Source organism: Selaginella moellendorffii, unplaced genomic scaffold, assembly GCF_000143415.4.
Source record: "Selaginella moellendorffii unplaced genomic scaffold, v1.0 SELMOscaffold_77, whole genome shotgun sequence".
NCBI classification, from domain to species: domain Eukaryota; kingdom Viridiplantae; phylum Streptophyta; class Lycopodiopsida; order Selaginellales; family Selaginellaceae; genus Selaginella; species Selaginella moellendorffii.
In genome coordinates this window covers 897,630-903,794 of record NW_003314338.1, presented here as the reverse complement: position 1 = coordinate 903,794, position 6,165 = coordinate 897,630, and positions in this window count along the sequence as shown.

Sequence of the window (6,165 nt, the reverse complement as noted above, 5' to 3'; positions counted from 1 at the left end):
AGGAAAAAAAAAAAAAAAAAAAAAAAAAAAAAAAAAAAAAGAGTCAAAAAGAGGGGGGAAGACGGGCAGTCAGCTTGATTGGTACTGAAGTCAACATAAGGTTATCTACATGGTTAAGATTACTAAGAGGCTCCCAAGTTGATTCACAAGTTGGGTAACCTTTCCACTTAACTAGATATTCCTTCACACGAGCCCATCTTCGGAACCGGGAATCTAAGATAGTTTCCACTTCGTATTCAGGTTTACCGTCCACAACGTCTGGTGGCAGATGAATCTCCCCTTGACGTGCAACATCCATAGTATAAGGAGCCAATAGATTGGTATGAAATACATTATGAACATTGGACATCTCAGCAGGCAGATCCAACCGATAGGATACATCACCAATGCGTTTTAGCACCCGATAGGGTCCAACATATCTCGGCAAGAGCTTCCGAGACAAAGAACCCTTAATGTTCAAGTTTCGGGAAGATAGCCACACCGGATCTCCCACTTGATAGGATACATCCCGACGATGCTGATCCTTATCACGTCGATACCTATCCTGAGCTTTACCCATCGCCTCAGTAGCTTTAGACCAACCTTGGCATAGCTGCTCTGTATAAGTCTGAACAGCTGGGACCAACACTTCGGACATTGGTTTTGGTACAACAATCTATTGAGGAACCCCACGAGCATTTCCTTGCAGAATCTCCCATGGAGAACAGCCGATAGCGTTGTGAAATGTGTTGTTATAACAAATTTCTACTGTATCCAAATCCAAATGCTCATGGAAAAAGAGCTTTGTTGCTTGTTTCGCATTTACTGTTCCCACAGTTGGAATGAAGTGTGCAATCTTTGACAACCGATCCACAACCACCATCAAAGAATCATAACCCTTAGACTTCGGCAAGCAAGTGACGAAATCAAGTGTTACACTTTGAAATGGCCATGCCGGTGCTGGAATGCACTGCAACTAAAAATCCCTTTTTCAATGAAGCCAGAGTCTTGCGCTTTCCACCATGTCTTGCTGCTGGAACATCATGATGTTCCCGCAGAAATAACTGCTGAAGATCCTTAGAGGGAAGATACAATCTTTCTTGCTTATAGAATATAAGCCCATCCCAAACTGAGAAGTGAAGTTTCACATTAGTGCAACTAGCAACTTTTGCTGCTTCACTACCAGGGCTTTGCTTCAACAACCCCGCACGGCATAAGATTACCTTTGCCAATGGATCACTTCCATACGAAGCTCGAACATCTTCCAACCAGTCCGAACTGATTGCCGATATTTCCCGGAACTAAGCTTGACGACTCAACGCATCCGGAACAATATTGTCTTTACCAGGTTTATATATGATTTCAATATCATATCTAGCAAGCTTCTCTTGCCAACAAGCCTGCTTCAGCGTAAGCTTAGGCTGCGTAGCAAAGTAGCTTAGTGTGTTACTATCTATATAAACCTTGGTGTGTCCACCCAAGTAGTGTCTCCAGTGTTCCAGGGCCGACACTATAGCAAACATCTCTTTCTCATGCTTTGGCCATCTTCGTTGGGTTTCATCCAATTTCTTGAAATAGAACGCAACGGGACAACTATGTCGCCTTAGCGTAACACCAACGGCTTTGTCACAATCTTGCTGTAACACGGTACCAATAGCATAACCAGATGCATCACAATGCACTTCAAAGGGTTTATCAAGATCTGGGATCCTGAGAACAAGAACCGTAGTCAAGATCTCCTTCAACCGTACAAAAGCACGCTGACAAGCTGGCGTCCAATGAAACGGAATACTACTCTTCGTCAACTCAGTCAACGAAAGAGCAGTTCTTGCAAAATTGCGGACAAACTTGCGATAGTATCCTGCCAAACCAAGAAAGGAACGAACATCTGATACAGTGGTCGGGATTTCCCAGGACTTCACCGCTTCCACTTTCTTTGGATCGACTTCAATCACGCCACCACCAATTATATGTCCGAGAAAGTTTACACGCAATTGACCAAAAGTGCATTTACTTTCCTTAGCATACAGTTTGTGTTCGCACAACTTCTGAAACACCAGCTCCAAGTGTTTCAAATGATCCTCCAACGTTTCACTAAAGACTAGAACATCATCGATATATAGGACGACAAATGCATCCAAATAATCTCCGAATATTCTATCCATCATAGTGTTGAACGTTGCCGGAGCATTGCATAACCCGAATGGCATGACAAGGAACTCATAAGATCCGTATCAAGTCTTAAAGGTTGTCTTCTCCACATCCTGATTCGCCACCCATATCTGATGATACCCGGACCGCAAATCAAGTCGTGTAAAATATTTAGCCTTTAAGAGTTGGTCAAACAAGTCATCAATGCGAGGCAAAGGATAACTGTTCTTAACCGTGATCTTGTTGAGTGCCCGATAGTCAATACACATCCTCATGGTTCCATCCTTTTTCATAACAAAAAGGATTGGTGCTTCATAAGGTGACTTGCTAGGTCGGATATGACCTTTGTCAAGAAGCTCCGTGAGTTGCTTCTTGAGTTCAGCCATCTCCTTGATGTTCAACCGATACGGAGCTTTCGTAGGTGGTTTAGAACCCGGAATAACCTCAATCTGATGATCAACCTCACAGCTAGGGGGTAGCCTTAGTGGCAAATCCTTCGGGAAGATATCCTGATTCTGCGCCAACAACTTCAATATCTTCTTTGGTACAGGATCAACCCCATCACTAATTCGAACAGAGTCACCCACACTCTCAGCTTCCATCACTTGAACCCAAAAGGTCCGACCTCCCTTCTTAGTTGCTTTTTGAGCGGCCCTCGCAGTCAGGAAGTTTCCATCCCAATCCTTTGAGGAACGCTTTTGTAACTGGAAAGACACATCGGGTCGTCCTTCGGACTTCAACGTGATACGACTTTGTCCAGCACCATAAATCCCTTTTATATATTTGTTGAGGAAGTCCATACCAAACACCATTTGAAAATCTGGTATCTTCAACACTACCAAGTCCACTCTTTCTTTCCACTTGGATATCTTTATTGGAACATCACTCACAAACTTTCTAGCTACTTGCCCACCTTCTGCAAACCGGAAGTGCATAGGTGACATTTGCTCAGCATTCAATCCTAACAACTTAACTAAGTCTTCAGATATCACGCTGTGCGTAGCTCCTGTGTCAATCATCACTCGGATTCGGTGTCCACGGACAAAGCCTACTAGATACATCAATGGATCAGTGTTTGCATTGACTGCAAGAAAAGCTTGAGGAAAGCAACGAAAGTTACTTACCTCTTCTTCCTCATAGTCTGCATTGACCAACTCGTCAACCCCTTTAGCTTCACCACCACCGTCTTCCCTCATGACATTAACCCGAGATCTTGTTTTATGCTTGTTGGGACATTCCGAGGACCTATGTCCCGACTCTCCACAACAGAAGCAATGACCCACACTACTTGTTCCGCTAGGAGTAGGTTTTGCAGGTTGCTGTTGCTTGTACTCACCAGGAGGAGGAACAGAGGGCCTAGGACCAGAAGAAGCTGCTGGTGATCTCCAACCACCACCACCTTTGTTAACTATTGCTTGTGAGCCTCCAGGGCGGAACCTGCTTTCCACCCTCTGTTTCTGATCACCTTGTTTATTTCCAGAATTCCTATTCTTATCCGAATTACCAGCATACGGTTGTTGATATAGTTCCATGAGTGAGTGACTAAAGGCAATTTGCTGCGCTGCCTCCTTACACTCCAGGTACGTCTTCGGCTTAAACTTCAAAATCTCATTATGAGAAAGTGAACTTAAACCTTCCAGAAAATAACTCCGAGCATCTTCGTCACTCATATTTGCAATCATAATGCGCTTCTGAGCAAACACATTAACGTAATGCATGAGATCCCCTCGTTGCTTTTAACCGCCGCAGCTCTGCGCGAAGTCTCAGACCAAGATCATCCGGCAAGTATTCCTTACGGATACGAGACCGCATCTTGGTCCAACTTCTAATCTGCCCTTTTTCAGCACACACTTGGCGCCACCAAGTTTTGGCATGATCGGTGAGAAAGGATTGCGCGCATGCAACTTTCGTACGATCATCTATGTCTGCCACTATGAAGTAGTTCTCCTTATCGTAGACCCAGTCTTCCAAAACCTGATAGTCCCGCATGCTTCTGAAGTTGGGTGGTTTTGGGGGCTTGAACTTTGAAACTCGTGCAACCGGGGGCGGCTGCAGAACTTCATCATCCTCAGAACTTGAAGAGGAGTCTGATTGCTTAGGCTTAGCTGGCTTAGCTGGTTTAGCTGCCTCAGCTTCTTTCTTCCTCTTCTTGTTCTCCTTCTTCAATTTGCGAATCTCCTTTTGCAAATTCTCGATCTCGACTTCCTGAGCCGTACACTACAATGCCGCAGCATTTGGCTCTTCCTCTTCCGACTCAGCCTCAGCCTCTTCTGCAGCATCTCTAACAAGAGTTTCCTCCTCTCGATTCGCCCGTCTAGAGGTTTCAGCGTCATCAGCACGGTTCCTCTTCACCATCCTGCTAGCTGCATGCATGCCTCTATCAGTAACTGAACATGCATACAACATTCTTACTGAATGGTGCAATCCAACTAATTCTACACAGGTCACTTCGGATCTACTAGAAAAGTCTCTGCATATACAACTTGAGTCAGAAAATCTGACAAAAGTTGGATAGGAATCACTGAGACAAGTCCTCTGATACCAAATGTAGCGCACCTGAATTTGGAGCCGAACTTCAAGCCCGTTGCACTACAAAATGAGGGTCCGGTACAATCCCACGAGCACCAGCTCCCCGTATCCAACACTTGCATGCAAAATGGTGTCAGACGGAGTCTGGCACAATTTTGGCATACCGGTGGCCTAACGCGAGGAGGAGGGTACTCCACCGACTAGAGTAGCATGGAGCTTGGGCTTAGACCCAAGCCAAACACAGAACAAGGAACGACACAGCCTAGCGGGAGCCAAACTAATGTCTCAAGTGGTCGGACATACATTCCAACCACTATCCCTACTATACATTTGGAACCCCCCACAGCCCCCCCCCTTGAGGAACACACGCTTTGGGCTTTCACCCCAAGCCTCCCTTGGTACCAAGAGTTAGTCTCTAGGACAAGCTCGAAACTTACTAAATATGGAATGGCGCTAGATTGCGAATTTGGACACGGGACGAACACCATTGTGTTCAAGCCGACCTCTACATTCCGTAGATATGCCAGATGAGCAAATCTAGACACTTTCCATAAATAGCATTTGGGACCGAAATGAGACTAACACAAAGGGCATGATAGCGAGGGTGTTTGGCAAACACGGTAAGCTATCATCCGGCCATATTGAGGGACCAATCTCAATATGCGGGGGTTCTTGTCACTAGCCAGTGCAAGACATAACGAGACGGGAACTCCTTACCGGGCTAAGTATGCTTAGTTAATAGCACGTAAGAATTCCGTCCTTATGCTCGTCCGGTCTAAGTACACTCGAAATGCCCAGTTAACTCCACTAGCACAAGAGGGGTTACTAAAGGGATCCAACTGTACCGATCTCATGCCGTCATGGCAGTAAGAAAAGAGTGTCTGTAAGGACCGGTCGACAAGTATCTTTCGATACCCAAAGTCACATTCGCGACAGTTAAGCGTCTTTGGGTTTGAATAGTACTGGGTTGGGTGAACTCCCAAGAAGTCTAAATTTAGAAGCTTACAACTATGTACCAACATGTAAACTTTGATAGATTGCTCAAGATATGCTAATAAGTCATACTGATGCAATCATAAGTGTTTCATCAAGGCTTTTGGCTTTTAGAAGAGCATTGCTCTTATTGTCACTATTCTCCAAATTGTGCATCTTCCAAATATAAAGGTGAGTGCTTGTTCCATACACACACTCTATCTAAGAGCTCTATAGAATCTTTAAGTGTTTGGTAGTTTTTGTGGGATGCACTTTCTTTTATGATATATTTTGGATTTTATCTCTACATTTATTTTCAAATGAAATGTTATATGATAGTGGTATATACATAACACAAATCTTCATGGATTGTTAACCATGCACACAGGTTGTGTGGAATGACAAAACCACTAGAGAAGGCCTACCAATGGTCTTTAAAATACCTCTAATTTACAACTTCTAGGGAGGATATAGTATGATGATCTTTGCTGCTAGGGCTTTTAATATCCTTTACTCTAAGGTATAGGGAATACA